Source organism: Pongo abelii, chromosome 3 (genome assembly GCF_028885655.2).
Source record: "Pongo abelii isolate AG06213 chromosome 3, NHGRI_mPonAbe1-v2.0_pri, whole genome shotgun sequence".
Classification (NCBI taxonomy): Eukaryota; Metazoa; Chordata; class Mammalia; order Primates; family Hominidae; genus Pongo; species Pongo abelii.
The window spans coordinates 120,632,540-120,659,374 of record NC_071988.2 but is presented as its reverse complement, the minus strand read 5'-3'; the positions used below and the strand labels follow the sequence as shown (position 1 = coordinate 120,659,374).

The following is a 26,835-nucleotide window of genomic DNA, read 5'->3' as shown; positions in this document are numbered from 1 at the left end:
ACAACAAGACCCTGTCTCAAAAAAAAAAAAAAAAAACCTGGAATGCAAATACCCATTAACAGGCAAATGGGCTGAGAGTGGTCCCACCTGAAATCTCAGCACATTGAGAAGCCAAGGTGGGAGGATTGCTTGAGGCCAGGAGTTGGAGACCAGCCTCGCAACACAGTGAGACCCCCATCTCTACGTAAAATACAACAGCTGATGAGCTAGAAAAAACAAAATTGGAAAGAAAATACCATAATGTTTTAAGAAAGTTTACAAGTTTGTGTTGGGCTGCATTCAAAGCTGTCTTGGACCTTATGCAGCCTGTGGACTGAGGTTTGGACAAACTTGCTCCCACCTACTTAGGGAGGTTGGAGAGGGAGGATCACTGGAGCCCAGGAGTTTGAAGTTGCAGTGAGCTCTGATTCTACCACTACAAGCAGAGTGAGACCCTATCTCTAAAGACAAAACTAAAAATAAATTTAAGATAAAAATTAAAACCAGGATGGGCATGGTGGCTCACACCTGTAATCCCAGCCCTTTGGGAGGCCAAGGCGGGTGGATCACCTGAGGTCGGGAGTTCGAGACCAGCCTGACCAACAAGGAGAAACCCCGTTAGCCAATCAGGGTGGCCACAGTATGCCTGTAATCACAGCTACTCGAGAGGCTGAGGCAGAAGAATCGCCTGAACCCAGGAGGCAGAGGTAGGGAGGCCAGGTCTTCTTAAGAAAGGACTCCACACCTGGCTAACATGGTGAAACCCCGTCTGTACTAAAAATACAAAAAAATTAGCTGGGCATGGTGGTGGGCGCCTGTAGTCTCAGCTACTCAGGAGGCTGAGGCAGGAGAATGGCATGAACCCGGGAGACAGACCTTGCAATGAGCTGAGATCGCCCCACTGCACTCTAGCCTGGGTGACAGAGCAAGACTCCATCTCAAAAAAAAAAAAAAAAAGAAAGGACCCCACTACATTACCAACAATTTATGCAGTGAATCTTTCTCCCATCCTTCCCCAAGGAGCCCTCCAGCATTTTACCAGGGTAACTGCATTGGGGAAAAGGAAATAATCAGACATTTCAGGGACTACTGGACATTGGCTCTGAGTTGATGTTGATTCCAGTGGACCCAAAATATCATTGTGGTCCTCCAGTTAAAGTAGCAGTTATGGAGGTCAGGTAATTAATAGAGTTTTAGTTCAGGTCTGACTTACAGTGGGTCCAGTGGGTCCCTGAGCACATCCTGTGGTCATTTCCCCCGTGCCAAAATGCATAATTGGCATAGACATACTTAGCAGCTGGCAGAACCCCAAATTGGCTCCCTGACTTGTAGAGTGAGGGCTACTATGCTGGGAAGGCCAAATGGACACCATTAGAGCTGCCTCTACCTATAAAAATAGTAAATCAAAAACAATATCACATCCCTGGAGGGATTGCAAAGATTAGTGCCACCATCAAGGACTTGAAAGATGCAGGGGTCGTGATTCCCACCACATAGCCATTCAACTCTCTTATTTGGCCTGTGCAGAAGACAGATAGATCTTAGAGAATAACAATGAATTATTGCAAGCTTAATCAAGTGGTGACTCCAATTGGGGTGACACAATTGAAACTGTAGTTTCATTGCTTGAGCAAATTAACACATATCCTGATACCTGGTATGCAGCCATTGCTTTGGCAAATGCCTTTTTTTCCCATTCCTGTCCATAAGGCCCACCAGAAGCAATTTGCCTTCAGCTGGCAAGGCAAGCAATATACCTTTGCTGTCCTACCTCAGGGGTTTACCAGCTCTCTACCTTTGTGTCATAACCTTATTCAGAGAGCCCTTGATATCTTTTAGCTTCTGCAAGATATCACACTGGTCCATTATATTGATGACATTAGGTTGACTGGATTCAGTGAGCAAGAAGTAGCAACACACTGGACTTATTGGTGAGACATTTGTGTGCCAGAGAATAGGAAATAAATCTGACTAAAATTCAGGAAACTTCTACCTCATTAAAAATTTCTAGAGGCCTGGTGGTGTGGAGCCTGTCAAGATATTTCTTCTAAAGTGCAGGATAAGTTGCTGCATTTGGCCCCTTATACAACCTCCCTGGACCAGATGAATACACAGCCAAATGCTACCAAATGTATAAAGAAGAGCTGGTACCCTTCCTGCTGAAACTATTCCAAGAAATTGAGGAGGAGGAACTCCTCCCTAATTCATTCTACGAGGCCAGGGTCACTCTGATACCAAAACCTGGCAGAGGCACAACAATAAAAGAAAAGTTCAGGCCAATAACTCTGATTAACATAGATGTAAAAGTCCTCAACTGAATACTGGCAAACCAAACCCAGCAGCACATCAAAAACGTAATCCGCCACAATCATGTAGGCTTTATCCAAAAAATGCAAGGCTGGTTCAACCTATTCTAATCAATAAATGTGGTTCATCACATAAACAGAACTAAAAACAAAAACCATATGATGATATCAATGTGTTGGGACAGGCCCCCCAAAATCTGGCCATAAACTGGCCCAAAAACTGGCCATAAACAAAATCTCTGCAGCACTGTGACATATTCGTGATGGCCATGACACTCACGCTGAAGCTTGTGGGTTTACCAGAATGAGGGCAAGGAACACCTGGCTCACCCAGGGCGGAAAACCACTTAAAGGCATTCTTAAACCACAAAAAATGGCATGAGTGATCTGTGCCTTAAGGACATGCTCCGCTGCAGATAACTAGCCAGACCCATCCCTTTATTTCAGCCCATCCCTTTGTTTCCCATAAGGAATACTTTTAGTTAATCTATAATCTATAGAAACAATTCTTATCACTGGCTTGCTGTCAATAAATACTTGGGTAAATCTCTGTTTGAGGCTCTGAGCTCTGAAGGCTGTGAGACCCCTGATTTCCCACTCCACACCTCTATATTTCTGTATGTGTGTCTTTAATTCCTCTAGCGCCACTGGGTTAGAGTCTCCCCAGCTGAGCTGGTCTCAGCAAGCAGCACCTATACATGGGGGCTCGCATCCAGGTTGAAGGGTCGCCAGAGTGATGGTTGGAGAACATGGAACTAAGCTGGAGGACACCCGAGTACTCTTAAAGCAATCCTCATGGTGAGTAAGAAGGGGAGCTCAGAAGCATCAGGGTAACAATGGGACAAGTGTGGGCTCTGGTTCTTTCCACCTTGGAACCTTTTCACACTAATAATAAGGGGAAAGGAGAGTATAACAAAGTAACAGAAGAAGTGACAGAGTAGGTTTGTTTGCCAGCTAAAGCTAAAGTGGCAAAGGGGGGAGAGGTTTATCCCTATCCTTCTGCACCCCCTCATTATTATCTTGAAGAAAGAGTGGCCTCACCTACCACCGGAGGACAATAGGCAAAAAGTAGTTGCCCCAGTGACTGTTTGAGTGGTGCCTCAAGTGACCACTCTCAGTTCTGTTCAGGCAGGAATTCAGCAAGCTAGATGAGAGGGTGATTTAGAGGCTTGGCAGGCAGTTCTCTGTTAGAACACACCCACCTGATCAACAGGAAATATTATAGCTACGTTTGAGCCTTTTCCTTTTAAATTCAGGAAACACCATGAGGGGCCCATCCCGGGCCCCATTCCAAACTGGGGCATTTCCAGCTCAGGCCATTCCCTCACCCATATACAATATCTGTCCCCCAGCACAGCTGGTAGTGCTGCAGTAGATTTATGCTGCACAAAAGCTGTGAGCCTTCCGCCTGGGGAACCCCTGTAAAAGGTCCCAACAGGAGTCTGTGGACCCATGCCAGCAGGAATGATAGGATTACTTTTAGGAAGGTCTAGTTTAAGTTTAAAAGGGGTACAAGTACAAACAGGAGTCATTGACTCAGATTACAATAGCAAAATTCAAACTGTTATATCTACTTCTGTTCCAAGGAAAGGAGAGCCAGGAGAATGCATAGCACAACTCCTTATTGTGTCATATGTGGGAATGGGGAAAAGTGAAATTAAATGAACAGAAGGATTTGGAAGCACAAATTAACAAGGCAAAGCAGCTTATTGGGTAAATCAAATTACTGATAAACATCCTACCTGTGAAATAACTATTCAGGGAAAGAAATTTAAAGGTTTGGTAGATAGAGGAATGGACATTTCAATCATTTCTCTACAGCACTGGCCGTCTGCATGGCCAGTTCCACCCACTCATTTTAACATAGTTGGAGTTGGTAAAGACTCTGAAGTATATCAAAGTAGTTATATTTTGCATTGTGAAGGGTCTGATGGACCACCTGGGACTATTCAACCAATTATAACTTCTGTACCTACAAATTTATGGAGGAGAGATTTATTACAACAATGGGGAGCACAAGTTCTAATTCCTGAACAATTATATAGCCCTCAAAGTCAACATATGATGCATGAAATGGGGTATTTCTCTGGTATGGGACTAGGAAAAAATTTGCAAGGTTTGAAAGAACCACTTCAAGCAGAAAGACAAAGTTCCTGCCAAGGTTTAGGATATCATTTTTTATGGCAGCCATTGTTACGCCTCCAGAACCTATACCTTTAAAATGGTTAACAGATAAGCCAGTTTGGATAGAACAATGGCCACTGAGTAAAGAGAAACTGGAGGCTTTAGAGGACTTGGTTACTGAACAATTCTCAATAATCATTTTCCAAAAATGAAACTGTTTCAATTTTTGGAATTAACTAACTGGATTCTCCCTAAAATTACTAAATTTAAACCAATTGAAGGTGCTGAGAATGTTTTTACAGATGGGTCTAGTAATGGCAAAACTTCTTATTCTGGCTCGACAGGTAAAGTTTTCCAGACGCCCTATACTTCTGTTCAAAAAGCGGAGCTTGTAGCTGTAATTGAGGTATTGACTGCTTTTGATATGCCTGTTAATGTGATTTCTGATTCTTCATATGTGGTTCATTCCACACAATTAATTGAAAATGCTCAGTTACAATTTCATACAGATGAACAACTGATGACAAAAACAAAAAAGGGGGAGAAACAGGGATTATGGGACAGCCCACATACAATTGAATCTAACATTGTTAACTTTAAATTTTTTGAGCCTGCCTAAAGGCCAGACATTATCAGCAGCTGAACAGCATCTACAGAAACCAGCTGCAAAAACAGAAGCAGAACAACTGGTTTGGTGGAGAGATCTGAAAACAAAAAGTTGGGAAATAGGTAAAATAATAACCTGGGGTAGAGGTTATGCTTGTGTTTCTCCAGGCCAAAATCAACAGCTGATTTGGATACCATCAAGACACCTGAAACCTTATCATGAGCCAGATGCTGAGGAAGAGATTCCAGGAGGATCCCAAGGACCCCCCAGTTGCAGCCATGTCGAGACTGACACTGAAGAGGACCCCAACTGTCACAAGCGACACCTGTTGAACACAACCACCAACCTGGGGACAGATCAAGAAGCTGTCACAGACGGCAGAAGAAAACCTGAGGAAAGTGGGACAACCAGTCACAATGAGCAATTTAATGGTAGCTATGATAGCGGTGATCACCATTGCCATGTGTATTCCTTCAACAAGGGCTGACACAGAGAACAATTATACTTATTGGTCATATCTATCTATATTAGCTGGCAATAATGCCTGGATGTAATCACTTTATGACACAGTTACAAATGCTTTCTGATCTCAGTATTTATCATAATAAATCTGCTCCTATAATTAAGGCATACTGCTCTCAAAAACCTATTTGTAAACAAAATTGAACCTGGCCAGAAAAAAATGAATGTACTTGTTTAGGAAGATTGCAAAACAGGCAGAGGTGCTGCACAATGATTCCTAGGAATTATTATTGATTGGTCCCCTACGAGGATGTTTAGCCTGAATTGCACCTCTCAGTCTGCATGCCATGGCCACACTATGTTCAGCTAGTCTGAACAAAATCGTCAGACGGTAGAAATGGTAAGAAGTATGGCAAGAGTTTCTATTATCTGGAACCATGGCGGTATAGTGGCACCTCAATCTCAAATGATATGGCCCATTGTAGGAACTAAACATAAAGATTTGTGGAAACTATTAATAGCTCTTAATAAGATCAAAATTTGGGAAAGAATAAAGAAAATCTAGAAGGAAACTCTACAAACTTGTCTTTAGATGTTGCAAAATTAAAAGAACAAATATTTAAAGCATCCCAGGCACACCTGGCCTTAATGCCAGGAACTGGAATGTTTGAAGGAGCTGCAGACAGATTAGCAGCTAGCAACCCATTAAAATGGATAAAACACTTGGAAGCTCTGTGATTTCAATGATGATTGTGTTTTTAATGTGTGTTGTTTGTCTTTGTATAGTCTGCAGATGTGGATCCTGACTCCTGCAAGCAGTAGCTCACCGTGACAAAGCTGTCTTTGCTTTTATCACTTTGCAAATCAAAGAAGGGGGATGTGTTGGGAACAGGCCTCCCCAAAATCTGGCCATAAACTGGCCCCAAAACTAGCCATAAACAAAATCTCTGCAGCACTGTGACATGTTCTTGATGGCTATGATGCCCATGCTGAAAGATTGTGGGTTTATCAGAATGAGGGCAAGAAACACCTGGCTCACCCAGGGCGGAAAACCACTTAAAGGCGTTCTTAAACCACAAACAATAGCATGAGTGATCTGTGCCTTAAGGACATGCTCCTGCTGCAGATAACTAGCCAGAGCCCATCCCTTTATTTCGGCCCATCCCTTTGTTTCCCATAAGGAATATTTTTAGTTAATCTATAATCTATAGAAACAATGCTTATCACTGGCTTGCTGTCAATAAATACTTGGGTAAATCTCTGTTTGAGGCTCTGAGCTCTGAAGGCTGTGAGACCCCTGATTTCCCACTCCACACCTCTATATTTCTGTATGTGTGCCTTTAATTCCTCTAGCACTGCTGGGTTAGGGTCTCCCCGCCTGAGCTGGTCTCAGCATCAATAGATGCAGAAAAGGCTTTTGATCAAATTCAACATCCTTTTGTGTGAAAGACCCTCAAAAAAGTAGGCATTAAAGGTACATACCTCAAAATAATAAGAACTGTCTATGACAAATCTACAGCCAGGCCAGGCATGGTGGCTCCTGCCTGTAATCTCAGCAATTTGGGAGGCTGAGGTGGGTGGATCACTTCAGGTTGGGAGTTCAAGACCAGCTTGACCAACATGGAGAAACCACATCTTTACTAAAAATACAAAATTAGCCAGGCATGGTGGCACATGCCTGTGATCCTAGCTACTTGGGAGGCTGAGACAGGAGAAACACTTGAACCCAGGAGGTGGAGGTTGCAGTGAGCTGAGATCATGCCATTGCACGCCAGCCTGGGCAACGAGAGTGAAACTCCATCTCAAAAAAAAAAAAAAATCCACAGCCAAAATCATACTGAATGTGCAAAAGCTGGAAGCACTTCCATTGAGAATCAGAACAGACAAAAATGCCCACACTCAACACTGCTATTCAACATAGTACTGGATGTGCTAGCCATAGCAATCAGCAAGAGAAAGAAATAAAAGGTATCCAAAGAAGAAAAGAAGAAGTCAAACAATCTGTTTGCAGATGATATACTATACCCAGAAAACCACACAGTTCCTGTCCAAAAATTTGTAGATCTGACAAACAACTTTAGTTGTTTCTGAATACAAAATCAACATACAAAAACAAGTAGCATTTCTGTACACCAACACTATGCAAGTTGAGTGTCAAAGCAAGAATACAATCCCATCCACAAGAGTCACACAAGAAAAATGAAACACCTAGGAATACAGCTAACCATGGAGGTGAAAGACCTCTGCAATGAGAATTACAAAACAGTGCTGAAAGAAATCAGTGATGACAAACAAATGGAAAAACATCCCATGCTTGTGGATAGGAAGAATCAATATTGTTAAAATGGCCAAACTGCCCAAAGTAATTTACAGATTCAATGCTATGCCTATCAAACCACCAATGACATTCTTCACAGAATTAGAAAAACCATTCTATAATTCATTTGGAACCAAAAAAGGGGGGGCCTGAATAGCCAAAGCAATTGTATTAGGGTTTTCCAGAGGGACAGAACTAATAAGATATATGTATATATGAAAGAGAGTTTATTAAAGAGAATTGGTTCACACGATCATGAGATGAAGTCCCCCAATATGCCATCTTCAAGCTGAGGAAGAAAGAAGCCAGTATTATCTCAGTCCAAGTCCAAAAGCTTCAAAAGTAGGGAAGCCAACAGTGCAGCCTTCAGCCTGTGGCAGAAGGCCTGAGAGCCCCTGGCAAACCAATAGTGTAAGCCCAAGAGTCCAAAGGCTGTAGAACCTGAAGTCTGATGTCCAAGGGCAGGAAGAATGGAAGGAAGCATCCAGCACAGAGAAAGATGAAAGACTTCACAGGCTGGCTTATCCCACCTTCTTCCACCTGCTTTGTTCTAGCTGCTGTGGCAGCCAGTTGGGTGGTGACCACCTACAATGAGGGTGGGTCTTCCTCTCTCAGTCCACTGACTCAAATGTTGGAAACACCCTCACAGACACACTCAGAAACACTTTACCAGCTATCTAAGTATCCTTCAATTCAATCAAGTTGACCCCTAATATTAACCAACACAGCAATCCCAAGCAAAACAACAAAGCTGCAATCATCACCCTACCCAACTTTAAACTATACTATAGAGCTAGAGTAACTAAAACAGCATAGTACTTATACAAAATCAGACACATAGACAAATGAGACAGAATAGAGAGCTCAGAAATAAATCTACACACCTACAGCCATCTGATGTTTGACAAAGTTGACAAAAACAAGCAATGGAAAAAGAACTCCCTATTCAATTAATGGTACCAAGATAACTGGCTAGCCATATGCAAAAGATTAAACTGGATCCTTTCTTCAAATCGTATACAAAAAACAACTCAAGATGAATTAAAGGCTCAACTGTAAAACCTAAAACTATAAAAATCCTTGAGGAAACCCTAGGAAATGCCATTCTGGACAAAGGCCCTGGCAAAGACTTCATGACAAAGATGCTAAAAACAAAAATTACAACAAAAACAAAAATTGACAAATGGGACCTATGTAAACTAAAGAGTTTCTACACAGCAAAAGAAACTATCAACAGAGTAAACACACAACCCACATAATGAGGGAAAATATTTGCAAACTATTCATTTAATGAAGTTCATCCTGACAAAGCTCTAATATCCAGATCCAAATCCTAATCTATAAGGAATGTAAACCAACAAGCAAAAACAAACAACCCTATAGAAAAGGGGGCAAAAGACATAAACAGACATTTTAAAAGAAGACATATATGCAGCCAACAAGCATATGAAGAAATGCTGAATAGCACTAATCATTAGGAAAATGTAAATCAAACCACAATGAGATACCGCTCACACCAGTCAGAATGGCTCTGATTAAAAATTCAAAAAATAACATATGCTAGAGAGATTACAGAGAAAAGGGAATGCGTATACACTGCTGGTGGCAATGTAAATTAATTCAGCCACTGCAGAAAGCAGTCTGGAGATTTCTCAAAGAACTTAGAACTACTATTTGACCCAGCAATCTCATTATTGGGTATATATCCAAAGAAATTCTACCATAATGTCATATGCAGTTGTATGATCATCACAGCACTATTCACAATAGTAAAGACATGGAATCAATCTAGATGCTCATCAAACAGAAACCAAATACTGCATGTTCTCATTTATAAGGAGGAGTTAAATATTGAGCACACATGGACACAAAGAAGAAAACAATAGACTCAGAACCTGCTTGAGGGTATAGACAGGGAGAAGGGAGAGGTTTTAAAAACTACCTATGGCACAAGACAAGGACACCCTCTCTTACCACTCCTATACAACATAGTATTGGAAGTTCTGACCAGGGCAATCAGGCAAGAGAAAAAAAACAAAGGGTATTAAAATAGGAAGAGAGGAAGTCAAATTGTCTCTGTTTGCAGATGACATAATTGTATATTTAGAAAACCCCATCATCTCAGCCCAAAAACTCCTTAAGCTGATAAGCAACTTCAGGAAAGTCTCAAAATACAAAATTGATGTGCAAAAATCGCAAGCATTCCTATACACTAATAATAGACAAACAGAGAACCAAATCATGAGTGAACTCCCATTCACAATTGCTACAAAGAAAATAAAATACCTAGGAATACAACTTGCAAGGGAGGTGAAGGACCTCTTCAAGGAGAACTACAAACCACTGCTCAAGGAAATAAGAGAGGATACAAACAATTGGAAAAACATTCCATGCTCTGTTCTCACTCATAGGTGGGAATTGAACAATGAGAACACTTGGACACAGGGCAGGGAACATCACACACTGGGGCCTGTCAGGAGGTGGGGGACTGGGGGAGGGATAGCATTAGAAGAAATACCTAATGTAAATGACGAGTTGATGGGTGCAGCAAACCAACATGACACATGTATACCTATGTATCAAACCTGCACGTTGTGCACATGTAACCTAGAACTTAAACTATAATAATAATAATAAATTCCATGCTCATGAATAGAAAGAATCAATATTGTGAAATTGGCCATACTGCCCAAGGTAATATATAGAATATATAGATTCAATGCTATTCCCATCAAGCTACCATTGACTTTCTTCACAGAACTAGAGAAAACTACTTTGAATTTCATATGGAACCAAAAAAGAACCCATACAGCCAAGACAATCCTAAGCAAAAAGAACAAAGCTGGAGTCATCACGCTATCTGACTTCAAACTACACAAGTCTACAGTAACCAAAACATCACGGTACTGGTACCAAAACAGATATATAGACCAATGGAACAGTACAGAGGCCTCAAAAATAACACCACACATCTACAACCATCTGATCTTTGACAAACCTGACAAAAACAAGAAATGGGGAAAGGATTCCCTATTTAATAAATGGTGCTGGGAAAGCTGCCTAGCCATATGCAGAAAACTGAAATTGGACCCCTCACCTTACACCCTATACAAAAATTAACTCAAGATGGATTAAAGACATAAATGTAAAACCTAAAACCATAAAAATCCTAGAAGAAAACCCAGGCAATACCATTCAGGACATAGGCATGGGAAAAGACTTCATGACTAAAACACCAAAGCAATGGCAACAAAAGCCAAAATTGACAAACAGGATCTAATTAAACTAAAGAGCTTCTGCACAGCAAAAGAAACTATCATCAGCATGAACAGGAAACCTACAGAATGGGAGAAAAATTTTGCAATCTATCCATCTGACAAAGGTCTAATATTCAGAATCCACAAAGAACTTAAACAAATTTACAAGAAAAAAAAACAACCTCCTCAAAAAGTGTGCAAAGGATATGAACAGACATTTCTCAAAAGAAGACATTTATGTGGCCAACAAATCTATGAAAAAAAGCTCACCATCACTGGCCATTAGAGAAATGCAAATCAAAACCACAATGAGATACAATCTCATGCCAGTTAGAATGGCAATCATTAAAAAGTAGGAAACAACAGAAGCTGGAGAGGATGAAGAAAACTAGGAACGCTTTTACACTGTTGGTGGGACTGTAAATTAGCTCAACAATTGTGGAAGACAGTGCAGTGATTACTCAAGTATCTAGAGCCAGAAATACCACTTGACCTTGTAATCCCATTACTGGGTATATACCCAAAGGATTATAAATCATTCTACTATAAAGACACATGCACACATATGTTTATTGTGGCACTGTTTACAATAGCAAAGACTTGGAACCAACCCAAATGTCCATCAATGATAGGCTGGATAAAGAAAATGTGGCACATATACACCACGGAATACTATGCAGCCATAAAACGGGATAAGTTCATGTCCTTTGCAGGAACATGGATGACGCTGGAAACCAGCATTCTCAGCAAACTAACACAGAAAGAGAAAACCAAACACTGCATGTTCTCATTTACAACTGGGAGTTGAACAATGGGAACACATAGACACAGGGAGGGGAACATCACACACTAGGGCCTGTGGGAGGGTTGGGGGCAAGGGAAGGGAGAGAATTAGGACAAATACCTAAAGCACGCTGGGCTTAAAACCTAGATGACGGGTTGATAGGTGCAGCAAACCACCATGGCACATGTATACCTATCTAACAAACCTGCACATTCTGCACATGTATCCCAGAACTTAAAGCATAATAATAAAAAAACTACCTATCAGTACTATGCTGCTTACCTGGGTGACATAATTATCTGTACAATATATAATATAATATAATATCTGTATAACAAACTCCCACAACATGCAATTTACCCATGTAACAAACCTGCACATGTACCCCCTTGAACCTAAAATTAAAGTTGAAAAGAAAAAAAAAAATGTTTGGAAGCCTGAAGTGGGAGGATCACTTGAGCCCAGGAGTTAGAGATGAGTCTGGGAAACAGTGTGGAACCCTGTCTCTACAAATTTTTGTTTAATTAGCTGGGCATGGTAGTGCATGCCTATAGTCCCAGCTACTCAGGAAGCTGAGATGGGAAGATCACTTGCACCCGGAAGGTCACAGCTGCAATGAGCCATGATCCTACCACCACACTCCAACCTTGCTGACAGAGTGATAGCGTGTCTCAAAAAACAACAAAAATACTGAATATGCATATGCAGCAGAATAAATTTAGATCTCTATCTTCACCATATACAAAAATCTATCAAAATCAACTAAAGACTTAAATCTAAGACCTCAAACTACAAAACTACCAAAAGAAAACTTTGGGGAAACTCTCCAGGACATTGGTCTAAGCAAAAATTTCTTAAGTAGTACCTCAAAAGCACAGGCAAACAAACAAAATGGACAGAAATGATCACATCAAGTTAAAATCTTCAGCACGACAAAGGAAACAATTGACAAAGTGAAGAGACAGCCCACAGAATGGGAGAAAATATTTGCAAACTCTCCATCTGACAAGGGATTAATAACAAGAATACATAAGGAGCTCAAACATCTCAATAGAAAAAAAAATCTAATAATCTAATTTTAAAATGGGCAAAAGATTTTTGTCTTCCAAGATAGCAGATTGGAGGCAGTGTTAGCATGCCTCTTCCACTTGGAAAGACATGATAGTGTGCAGATGTTCATGCTGTGAACTGTTTTCCAAGAAGCAGTGCAGGAACTTAACAGGGAAACTGAAATTCATAGATTATTTAAAAGAAGTGACAGGCTGTAGCCTACACCACGAGCCAGGTGGAAAACTGTAAGTTTCCAGAGTGTGAGAGACTGAGAGATTGCCTCCAGGATATACACCCCCACTGGGGAAACTGGAAATCCAGGCCAAGAGGGAAGGCATTAGTGCTACTCAGCACTGGAACTCATTTAGGGGGCAGTGAGAAAACTAAAAGTAGAAATGGCAGCAGAAAGATCCTTCAATTTATTCCCAGTGTCCAGGACAAACTGGGGAAAGCTACTCCTTATTTTGCCTCATAGGAGACCTCATGGAAGTCTGCCAAGTTACTCAGGCAGTAGTCACTGGTTGAAAGAAGCTGTCAACCGAATTTCACAATATAACCTCAAGTGGGGAAGAATTCCCTTGGACAGAACCAAGGGGCAAGTGGCAAGTGTACTGCAGCCATGAACACAGGAGCTAGACACATTGGCTCTGTGGGAAAACTGGGAGGGGCAAGGCCTCAAAGCCATGGTTGCCCTCTCCATTGGGAAAGTGTACAGCTGGGTAAGTCTTGAGTTCTGAGCATAGATGCCTGGAACTTAGCTCGCTGCTGCTAGCAGAAAACTGCGGGTCTGAGATGTGGCTTACCAAGTGCTGAGGAGCTAGATGAGGTTTACTGGCATCTGTTACTCCCCACTCCCTGCACAAACACTTCTGTGCAGCAGAAGCAGTAATGCTTCTGTCTGGAACATTATCCCAGTAGCCAGAGAACCACCCCACAACTCACACCAGGGCTGCTCCACACTTGGAGAGTAAAAGCACGAGCCTGCCTGACACAGCCCCAACCTCACTTTCCCCCTTCACTAGCCCTGGTAGCTTAAAACAAAGGATAGAAACTTTTGGAAGCTTTATGGCCCTATCTATCACATGAAAAACCAGATTACTGCTCCTGGGTAACATAAGGCAAACAAAAATCCCACTGCTACTACAGCAACTGCTGCTCTTTTGCAAGTGCCACCTCCTGGCTGGAGGCCAATCAACACAGCATTACAGCATTTCAAGGTAGAATAACATTGCACCCAGGAAGGATAAAACTTGTGCATGACCTCAGCTATCACCACTGACTGCAGCACTCTGGCTAACCAGGAGGCCCTGAGTCTGTCCACATGAACTCTTCATTACTACTACAACCAACATTTGAGAAAGCCAACACACTAAGGCTATCTATAAACAAGGAAACTCACAGAGTCTATGTCACTCCTCTGGCACCCCCAACAGAGCTAGTACTGGTACCCACTGCTGGGAGACTTGATGACAGGTCATACCTCTAGACCTCTTGCAGACATTCCCCAGCACCAGCCTGGAATGGGCAGCTAGACCCATTGGAGCAACAGCATTCACAGGGACTTCTACTCCTAGAGGAAAGAGAAGTTTACCATATCAAGGAACATCGCCTGAGACAAAAGAACACAGACAGCAGGCCTTGAGTCCCAAATCTTTCCGGTGGCGGGAAGTCTCTTTCAGCAGAGGCACATTTGGCGGTACTGGGCTCAGCAGGGAAAGTCTGCAGCTCCACCTCAACAATCAGGCAGCCCTGGTGCTCGTGAAGAGTCTTGGAGAAGATTTCTTTTTCCCCTTATCCACCACTGTATATACAGCTGGGGCTTTTCTCACAAGAGATCGGTATGGATGCACCTACAGACTTCTCTGGAACACTTCAAGGTGACTGCATCACCACAGGAGGAGCACCCTCCAAATGCAGGCCTACACAGGAGGCAGAGTCACAGTTTCTCTCCACTTGGAACATCAATATTCCTGCAGATGAAAGGAGGTACCTCTCTGATTTGAATAGCCAGAACACTGGGTCAGGAGTGTATCTGGGAGGTGAATAACTTTCCTGTGGGCCTGGCAGGGGAGGTAAAGTGGCTCCAGTCCTTCTCTCTGAGAAGACCTCTGTGTGTTTCACTGAGTGCTCCCCCAGTCACATCTGTCAAGTCTGGGACCTCTGCCCACCATTAGGTATTGCATTTACCCACCTGCTTTAGACACAGCTGGTTTTCACCTGTGGAAAGTTCCCCTACTGGGCTGAAGCCTGAACTATTCAACCCAGTAAATATAATACTGTGGGAAAAAAATTAATAAATAAGGAAGTGTACAACATGGAAGAATTAGATAAGCTTCAAGAGACCTCTGCCATTTCAACAGTATAGGAGACAGTGAACTTGCTCACACACTGAGCACAGTGCTGCTACAACCAGCATCTGAGAAATTCATCATACAAAGACGGTCTGTAACTAAGTAACTCATAGACAGTCTTCACCCCTGAGAGCACCAAGAGCCAAATTATGCTACAGTAAACTATAAACATTAAAGTCACAACCTTAGGGGGGGAAAAAGAAATTTAAAAAAAAACAATCAAAGCAAAAATAAATTCAAGAATAATCATGAAAAATAGTCTACCAACATGAGAAGGAACTACAAAAGTAATTCTGGTAATATGGCAAAACAGGGTTCTATGACACCCCCAAAATATTACACTAGCCCTTCACCAATGAATCCAAACCAAGATTAAATCTTTGAAGTACAAGATAAAGAATTTAAAAGGTTGATTATTAAGCTATTCAAGGAGATAACACAGAAAGGTGAAAACCAATATAAAGAAACTTTTTTTAAAATTCAGGATATAAATAAAAAATTTTCCAAAGAGATAGATATGTTAAAGAAAAGCCAATCAGAACTTCTGGAAATGAAAGACACACTTACAGAATTACCAAATGTAGTGGAAAGTTTCAGCAGTAGACTAGAACAAGGAGAGGAAAGAACTTCAGAACTCAATGACAAGGCATTCAAATTAACACGGTCACATAAAAATAGAGAAAAAAGAATAAAAAGAAATGAGCAAAGTCATGAAGAAATATAAGATTGTGTAAAATGGTCAAATCTAAAAATAATTGGTGTTCCTGAGGGAGAAGAGAAAGCAAAAAGTTTGGAAAATTTATTTGAGGGAATAATTGAGGAAAACCTCCCTGCCCTTGCTAGAGAATTAGATATCCAAATACAAGAATTATAAAGAACTCCTGGGAGATTCATTGCAAAAACATCATCACCAAGGCATATAGTCATCAGGCTATCTAGAGTCAATATGAAGGAAAGAATTCTATGAGCAGTGAGACAAAAGCATTAGGTAACCTATAAAGAAAAACCTGTCAGACTAGCAGCAGACTTCTCAGCAAAAACCTTACAAGCCAGAGGGATTGGGGACTTATCTTTGACCTCCTTAAACAGAATAACTGTCAGCTAAGAATTCTGTGTGTAGCAAAACTGTTTCATAAATGAAGAAAAAACAAAGTCATTTTTAGACAAACACTGAGTGAATTTGTTACTATCAGACCAGCCCCACAAGAAATGCTAAAAGAAGTTCTAAGTCTCAAAACAAAAGCTCAGCATGCACCAAAATAGAACCTCCTGAAAATTCACAAGGTCTATAAAACAATACAATGAAAAAACAAAGTATCTAGGTAAAAATTAACATGGTGAATGGAACAGCACCTCACATCTCAATATTAACATTGAATGTAAATGGCCTAAATGCTCTACTTAAAAGATACAGATTGGCAGAATGAGGCCAGGCATGGTGACTCACCCTTGGAATCCTAGCCCTTTAGGAGGCCAAGGCAGGTGAGACGCTTGAGCCCAGGAGTTCAAGACTAGCCTAGGCAACATGGTGAAACCCCGTCTCTACCAAAAATACAAAAATTAGCTTGGCATGGTGACACATACCTTTAGTCCCAGTTACTTAGGAGGCTGAGGTGGGAGCATGGCTTGACCTCAGAAGGTGGAGGTTGCAGTGAGCCATAAACTTGCCACTGCACTCCAGCCTGGGTGACAGAGCCAGACCCTGTCTCAAAAAAAAAAAAAAATAATAATAATAATAATAATAATGTAAGTTGGCAGAATTGACTTTAAAAATCACAAACTAAATAACTGCTATCTTCAGGAAACCCACATAAACATAAGGATTCATATAAACTCAAAGTAAAGGGATGGTAAAAGATATTCCACACAAATGAAAACCAAAAGTGAGAAGGAGTAACTATTCTTATATCAGATGAAACAGACTTTAAAGCAACAACCAAAAAAAGACTAAAAGGATTATTATATAATGATAAAAAGATCATTCCAACAAGAAGATACTACAATCCTAAATCTGTATGCACCAACACTGGAGCTCCCATATTCAAAAAAACAATTACTAATTGACCTAAGAAATGAGGTAGACATCAACACAATCATAATGGGGGACTCCAATATCCCACTGACAACACTAGATAGATCATTGAGACAGAAAGTCCATGAAGAAACAACAGACTTAAACTACACTCTAGAAGAAGTGAACCTAACAGATATTTACAAAGCATTCTACCCAAGAACTGCAGAATATACATTCTTCTCATCAGCATATGGAACATTCTCCAAGACAGGTCATATGATAGGCCACAAAACAAGTCTCAATAAATATTAAAATATCAAAATTATATCAAGTATCTTTGCAGATTGGCAAAATGAAGCCAGGCATGGTGGAAAAAAACTTGAAATAAACTACAGCGGCACCCACCATTGCTGAGGCCTGAGTAGGTAAACAAACCGGTGAGGAAGCTCTAATTGGGTGGAGCCCACTGCAGCTCAAGGAGACCTGCCTGCCTCTGTAGACTCCACCTCTGGGGCAAAGCATAGCTGAACAAAAGGCAGCAGAAACTTCTGTAGACTTAAACGTCCCTGTCTGACAGCTTTGAAGAGAGTAGTGGTTCTCCCAGAATGGTGTCTGAGATCTGAGAATGGACAGACTGCCTCCTCAAGTGGGTCCCTGACCCCCGAGTAGACTATCTGGGAGGCACCTCCCAGTAGGGGCCAACTGACACCTCACACGGCCAGGTGCCCCTCTGAGACAAAGCCTCCAGAGGAACGATCAGGCAGCAAGATTTGCTGTTCTGCAATATTCGCTGTTCTGCAGCCTCCATTGGTGATACCCAGGCAAATAGGGTCTGGAGTGGACCTCCAGCAAATTCCAACAGACCTGCAGCTGAGGGTCCTGACTGTTAAGAGTAAAACTAACAAAGAGAAAGGACATCCAAACCAAAACCCCATCTGTACGTCACCATCATCAAAGACCAAAGGAAGATAAAACCACAAACAAGGGGAGAAACCAGAGCAGAAAAGATGAAAATTCTAAAAATTAGAGTGCCTCTTCTCCTCCAAAGGAACGCAGCTCCTCACCAGCAATGGAACAAAGCTGGACAGAGAATGACTTTGAGGAGTTGAGAGAAGGCTTCAGACAATCAAACTTCTCCGAGCTAAAGGAGGATGTTCGAACCCATAGCAAAGAAGCTAAAAACCTTGAAAAAAATTAGATGAATGGATAACTAGAATAATCAGTGTAGAGAAGTCCTTAAATGACCTGATGGAGCTGAAAACTATGGCACAAGAACTACGTGATGCATGCACAAGCTTCTGTAGCCGATTCGATCAACTGGAAGAAAGGATATCGGTGATTGAAGATCAAATGAATGAAATGAAGTGAGAAGAGAAGTTTACAGAAAACAGAGGAAAGAAACGAAGAAAGCCTCCAAGAAATATGGGACTATGTGAAAAGACCAAATCTATGTCTGATTGGTGTACCTGAAAGTGACAGGGAGAATGGAACCAAGTTGGAAAACACTCTTCAGGATATTATCCAGGTGAACTTCCCCAACCTAGCAAGGCAGGCCAACATTCAAATGCAGGAAATACAGAGAATGCCACAAAGATACTCCTCGAGAAGAGCAACTCCAAGACACATAATTGTCACATTCACCAAACTTGAAATGAAGGAAAAAATATTAAGGGCAGCCAGACAGAAAGGTCGGGTTACCCACAAAGGGAAGCCCATCAGACTAACAGCTGATCTGTCAGCAGAAACTCTACAAGCCAGAAGAGAGTGGGGGCCAATATTCAACATTCTTAAAGAAAAGAATTTTCAACCCAGAATTTCATATCCAGCCAAACAGGAAAAGCTTCATAAGTGAAGAAGAAATAAAATCCTTTACACACAAGCAAATGCTGAGAGATTTTGTCACCACCAGGCCTGCCTTACAAGAGCTCCTGAAGGCAGCACTAAACATGGAAGGAAACAGCCGGTACCAGCCACTGCAAAAACATGCGAAATTGTAAAGACCCTCGATGCTAGGAAGAAACTGCATCAACTAATGAGCAAAATAACCAGCTAATATCATAATGACAGGATCAAATTCACACATAACAATATTTACCTTAAATGTAAATGGGCTAAATACTGCAATTAAAAGACACAGACTGCAAAATTGGATAGGGAGTCAAGACCCATCAGTGTGCTATACTCAGGAAACCCATCTCATGTGCAGAGACACAGATAGGCTCAAAATAAAGGGATGGAGGAAGATCTACCAAACAAATGGAAAACAAAGAAAAAAGCAAGGGTGGCAATCCTAGTCTCTGATAAAACAAACTTTAAACCAACAAAGATCAAAAGAGACAAAGAAGGCCATTACATAATGGTAAAGGGATCAATTCAACAAGAAGAGCTAACTATCCTAAATATATATGCACCCAATACAGGACCACCCAGATTCATAAAGCAAGTCCTTAGAGACCTATAAAGAGACTTAGACTCCCACACAATAATAATGGGAGACTTTAACACTCCATTGTCAACATTAGACAGATCAACAAGACAGAAAGTTAACAAGGATATCCAGGAATTGAACTCAGCTCTGCACCAAGTGGACCAGATAGACATCTACAGAACTCTCCACCCCAAATCAACAGAATATACATTCTTCTCAGCAGCACATCACACTTATTCCAAAATTGACCACAGACTTGGAAGTAAAGCACTCCTCAGCAAATATAAAAGAAAAGAAATTATAACAAACTGTCTCTCAGACCACAGTGCAATCAAACTAGAACTCAGGATTAAGAAACTCACTCAAAACCGCTCAACTACATGGAAACTGAACAACCTGCTCGTGAATGACTACTGGGTATGTAACAAAATGAAGGCAGAAATAAAGATGTTCTTTGAAACCAATGAGAACAAAGACAACATACAAGAATCTCTGGGACACATTCAAAGCAGTTTGTAGAGGGAAATTTATAGCACTAAATGCCCACAAGAGAAAGCAGGAAAGATCTAAAATTGACACCCTAACGTCACAATTAAAAGAACTAGAGAAGCAAGAGCAAACCCATTCAAAAGCTAGCAGAAGGCAAGAAATAACGAAGATCAGAGCAGAACTGAAGGAAATAGAGACACAAAAAACCCTTCAATAAATTAATGAATCCAGGAGCTGGTTTTTTGAAAAGATCAACAAAATTGATAGACTGCTAGCAAGACTAATAAAGAAGAAAAGACAGAAGAATCAAATAGACGCAATAAAAAATGATAAAGGGGATATCACCACCAATCCCACAGAGATACAAACTACCATCAGAGAATACTATAAACATCTCCACACAAATAAACTAGAAAATCTAAAAGAAATGGATAAATTCCTGGACACACACACCCTCCCAAGACTAAACCAGAAAGAAGTTGAATCCCTGAATAGACCAATAACAGGCTCTGAAATTGAGGCAATAATTAATAGTCTACCAACCAAAAAAAGTCCAGGATCAGACGGATTCACAGCCAAATTCTACCAGAGGTAAAACGAGGAGCTGATACCATTCCTTCTGAAACTATTCCAATCAATAGAAAAGGAGAGAATCCTCCCTAATTCGTTTTATGAGGCCAGCATCATCCTGATACCAAAGCCTGGCAGAGACAACAAAAAAAGAGAATTTTAGACCAATATCCCTGATGAACATCAATGCAAAAATCCTCAATAAAACACTGGCAAATCGAATCCAGCAGCACATCAAAAAGCTTATCCACCATGATCAAGTGGACTTCATCCCTGGGATGCAAGGCTGGTTCAACACATGCAAATCAATAAACGTAATCCATCATATAAACAGAACCAAAGACAAAAACCACATGATTATCTCAATAGATGCAGAAAAGGCCTTTGACAAAATTCAACAGCCCTTCATGATAAAAGCTCTCAATAAATTAGGTATTGATGGGACATACCTCAAAATAATAAGAGCTATTTATGACAAACCCACAGCCAAAATCATACTGAATGGGCAAAAACTGGAAGCATTCCCTTTGAAAACTGGCACAAGGCAGGGATGCCCTCTCTTACCACTCTTATTCAACATAGTGTTGGAAGTTCTGGCCAGAGCAATCAGGCAGGAGAAAGAAATAAAGGGTATTCAATAAGGAAAAGAGGAAGTCAAATTGTCCCTGTTTGCAGATGATGTGAATGTATATTTAGAAAACCCCATAGTCTCAGCCCAAAATCTTCTTAAGCTGGTAAGCAAATTCAGCAAAGTCTCAGGATACAAAATCAATGTGCAAAAATCACAAGCATTCTTATACACCAATAACAGACAAACAGAGAGCCAAATCATGAGTGAACTTCCATTCACAATTCTTCAAAAAGAATAAAATACCTAGGAATCCAACTTACAAGGGATGTGAAGGACCTCTTCAAGGAGAACTACAAACCACTGCTCAATGAAATAAAAAAGGACACAAACAAATGGAAGAACATTCCATGCTCATGGATAGGAAGAATCAATATTGTGAAAATGGCCATACTCCCCAAGATAATTTATAGATTTAATGCCATCCCCATCAAGCTACCAATGACTTCCTTCACAGAATTGGAAAAAACTACTTTAAAGTTCATATGGAACCAAAAAAGAGCCCGCATTGCCAAGTCAATCCTAAGCCAAAAGAACAAAGCTGGAGGCATCATGCTACCTGACTTCAAACTATACTACAAGGCTACAGTAACCAAAATAGCATGGTACTGGTACCAAAACAGAGATATAGACCAATGGAACAGAACAGAGCCCTCAGAAATAATACCACACATCGACAACTATCTGATCTTTGACAAACCTGACAAAAACAAGCAATGGGGAAAGGATTCTCTATTTAATAAATGGTGCTGAGAAAACTGGCTAGCCATATGTAGAAAGCTGAAACTGGATGCCTACCTTACACCTTATACAAAAATTAATTCAAGATGGATTAAAGACATAAATGTTAGACCTAAAGCCATAAAAACCCTAGAAGAAAACCTTGGCAATACCATTCAGGACATAGGCATGGGCAAGGACTTCATGTCTAAAACACCAAAATCAATGGCAACAAAAGCCAAAATTGACAAATGGGATCTAATTAAATGAAAGAGCTTCTGCACAGCAAAAGAAACTACCATCAGAGTGAACAGGCAACCTACAGAATGGGAGAAAATTTTTGCATTCTACCCATCTGACAAAGGGCTAATATCCAGAATCTACAAAGAACTTAAACAAATTTACAAGAAAAAAACAAACAACCCCATCAACAAGTGGGTGAAGGATATGAACAGACACTTCTCAAAAGAAGACATTTATGCAGCCAAAAGACATATGAAAAAATGCTCATCATCACTGGCTATCAGAGAAATGCAAATCAAAACCACCATGAGATACCACCTCACACCAGTTAGAATGGCGATCATTAAAAAGTCAGGAAACAACAGGTGCTGGAGAGGATGTGGAGAAATAAGAACACTTTACACTGTTGGTGGGACTGTAAACTAGTTCAACTATTATGGAAGACAGTGTGGCAATTCCTCAAGGATCTAGAACTAGAAATACCATTTGACCCAGCCATCCCATTACTGGGTATATACCTAAAGGATTATAAATCATGCTGCTATAAAGACACATGCACACGTATGTTTATTGCGGCACTATTCACAATAGCAAAGACTTGGAACCAACCCAAATGCCCATCAATGATAGACTGGATTAAGAAAATGTGGCACATATACACCATGGAATACTATGCAGCCACAAAAAAGGCTTTGTTCATGTCCTTTGTAGGACATGGATGAAGCTAGAAACCATCATTCTCAGCAAACTATCGCAAGGACTGAAAACCAAACACTGCATGTTCTCACTCATAGATGGGTACTGAACAATGAGAACACTTGGACACACGAAGTGGAAAATCACACACCAGGGCCTGTCGTGGGATTGGGGGAGGGTGGAGGGATAGCATTAGGAGATATACCTAATGTAAATGATGAGTTAATGGGTGCGACACACCAACATGGCACATGTATACATATGTAACAAACCTGCACGTTGTGCACATGTACCCTAGAACTTAAAATATAATAAAAAAATAAAGAAAGAAACTGCAAAAGGAACACCCAAAAATATACAAATACATGGAAATTTAAAAATCTACTCCTGAATGATATTCAGGTTAACAATGAAATCAAGATAGAAATTTAAAAATTCTTTGAAATGAATGATAATAATGACACGAGTTCTCAAAACTTCTAAAATACAGCTAAAGCAGTGCTAAGTGGAAAATGTATAGCACCCTAAATGCCTACATCAAAAAGATCACAAATTAACAACCTGTCATCACACCTCAAGGAACTAGAGAAACATAAACAAACTGAACCTAAAGCTAGCAGAAGAAAAGAAATAACAATGATCAGTGCAGAACTGAATGAAACTGAAACAAGAAAAAAATACAAAAGATAAATGAAACAAAAAACTAGTTCTTTGAAAAGAAAAACATAATTGCCTGGGCATGGTGGCTCACACCTGTAATCCCAGCACTCTGAGAGGCCAAGATGGGAGGATTACCTGAGGTCAGGAGTTTGAGACCTGCCTGGCCAACATGGCAAAACTCTGTCTCTACTAAAAATACAAAAATTAGCCAGGTGTGGTGGTCGGTGCCTGTAATCCCAGCTACTCAGGAGGCTGAGGTAGGAGAATTGCTTGAATCCTGGAGGTGGATCAAGTCAAGATCAAGTCAAGATCACACCACTGCACTCCAGTCTGGGTAACAGAATGAAACTCTGTCTTAAAAAAATAATAATAAAAAGAAAAAGAAAAGAGAAAAGAGAAATGAAATTTATTGACCACCTAGATTAATGAAGAAATAGAGAAGTTTCAAATAATCTCAATTAGAAATGAAACTGGAAACATGACAACCAACACCACAGAAATATAAAAGATCATTCAAGATTACTATGAACACCTCTATGCATACAAACTAGAAAACCTAGAGGAAATGGATAAATTATTGGAAGCATATAATCCTCCTAGATTAAATCAGGAAGAAATTGAAACCCTGAACAGACCGATAACAAGCAGAGAGATTGAATCAGTAAAAAAAAAAAAAAAAAAAAAAAAAAAAACTGCCAACCAAGAAAAAGCCCATGGCCAGATGGATTCATGGCCGAATTCTACCAGACATTGAATGAATTGGTACCAATGTTATTAAAGTTATTTAAAAGACTGAGAAAAAGAGAATCCTTGTTGAATGACTCTGTGAAGCCAGTATCACCCTGATACCAAAATCATGAAAGGACACAATGAGAAAAGAAAACTGTGGATCAATATTACTGATGAACATAGATGCAAATGTCCTCAACAAAATGCTAGCTAAACAAATACAACAGCACATCAAAAAGATAATATACTATGATCAAGTGGGTTTCATCTCAGTGATGCAGGGATGATTGAACATAAACAAGTCAATAAATGTGATACATCACATAAACAGAATTAAAAACAAAAATCACATGATCATCTCAATAGGTGCAGAAAAAAGCATTTGACAAAATTCAACATCCCTTTATGATTAAAACTCTCAGCAAAATCGGCATAAAAGGGACATACCTTAATGTAATAAAAGCCAATAAAAGACAAACCCACAGTCAACATTACACTGAATGGGGAAAAGCTGAAAGCATTTTCCCTGAGAAGTGGAAAAAGACAAGCACTTCTCTTCAACATAGTACTGGAAGTCCTAGTCAGAGCAATCAGGCAAGAGAAAGAAATAAAAGGCATCCAAATCAGAAAAGAAGAAGTCAAACTATCACTGTTCACCAATGATATGAACGTATACTTAGAAAACCCTAAAGACTCCTCCAAAAGACTACTAGATTTGACAAACATTCAGTAAACTCTCAGGCTACAAAATCAATGTACACAAATCACTATCACTGCTATACACCAACAATTAAGCTGATAATCAAATAAAGAACTCAATCCCTTTTTCAACAGCTGCCAAAATAAAATAAAATACTTAGGAATATACTTAACCAAGGAGGTGAAAGATGTCTGCAATGAGAACCAAAAAACACTGATGAAAGAAATCATAGGTGATATAAACAAATGGAAACACACTCCATGCTCATGAATGGGAAGAATCAATATTGTGAAAATAACCTTACAGCCCAAAGCAATCTACAGATTCAATTCAATTCCCATCAAAATACTAACATTTTTTTTCACAGACTTAGAAAAAACAATTCTAAAATTCATATGGAACCAAAAAAGAGCCCAAATAGCCAAAACAATCATAAGCAAAAAGAACAAATCTAGAAGCATCACATTACCAGACTTCAAGTATCCTGCAAGGTTATAGTTAACAGACATCATGGTACTGGTATAAAAGTAGGCACATAGATCAATGGAACAGATAGAAAACCCAGAAATCAAGCCAAATACTTACAACCAACTGATCTTCAAGCAAACAAAAACACAAACTGGGGAAGGGACACCTTACTTGGTAAATTGTGCTGGGAAAACTAGCTAGTCACATGTAGAAGAATGAAACTGGATCCCTATCTCTCATCTTGTACAAGAATCAATTCAAGATAGATCAATGACTTAAATCTGAGACCCAAAAGCTTACAAGCTACTCAACAGATATTGGTCTTGGCAAAGAATTCTTGACTAAAACCCCAAAAGCAAATGCAACAAAAACAAAAATAAACAAATGGGACCTAATTAAATTAAACAGCTTCTGCACAGCAAAAGACATAATCATCAGAGCAAACAGGCAGCCCACAGAATGGGAGAAAATATTTGCAAACCGTCTATCCACAAAGGACTAATATCCAGAATGTACATGGAACTCAAATAAATCAATAAGAAAAAACAAACAATTCCAACAAAAAGTGTGCAAGTGACATAGACATTTCTCAAAAGAAGATATGCAAATGGCCAATAAACATATAAAAAATATTCAGCATCATTAATCATCATCAAAGAAATGCAAATTAAGACCACAATGAGATACCACCTTACTCCTGCAAGAATTGCCATTATTAAAAAGTCAAAAAAACTGGGTAGGAAGAATCAATATCGTGAAAATGGCCATCCTTCCCAACGTAATTTACAGATTCAATGCCATCCCCATCAAGCTACCAATGACTTTCTTCACAGAATTGGAAAAAACTATTTTAAAGTTCATATGGAACCAAAAAAGAGCCCGCATCACAAAGTCAATCCTAAGCCAAAAGAACAAAGCTGGAAGCATCACACTACCTGACTTCAAACTATACTACAAGGCTACAGTAACCAAAACAGCATGGTACTGGTACCAAAACAGAGATATAGATCAATGGAACAGAACAGAGCCCTCAGAAATAATGCCACATATCTACAACTATCTGATCTTTGACAAACCTGACAAAAACAAGCAATGGGGAAAGGATTCCCTATTTAATAAATGGTGCTGAGAAAACTGGCTAGCCATATGTAGAAAGCTGAAACTGGATCCCTGCCTTACACCTTATACAAAAATCAATTCAAGATGGATTAAAGACTTAAATGTTAGACCTAAAACCATAAAAACCCTAGAAG

The 26,835-nt window shown here is 40.1% G+C and overlaps 1 long non-coding RNA gene across 4 annotated transcripts in view; it reads right to left on the bottom strand.

The window, feature by feature from the left end:
- LOC129059038 (uncharacterized) overlaps nucleotides 1-26,835 on the bottom strand; it is a 51,038-nt gene that overhangs the window by 16,939 nt on the left and 7,264 nt on the right. The window contains exon 1 of one of the 4 annotated variants that reach the window (XR_008524654.2): nucleotides 14,367-14,459. The exons of the other annotated variants lie outside the window; for them this stretch is intronic. This is a non-coding gene — a long non-coding RNA (uncharacterized LOC129059038). Of the gene's footprint in view, nucleotides 1-14,366; nucleotides 14,460-26,835 lie in introns of those variants that run through there. 4 annotated transcript variants of the gene reach the window in all.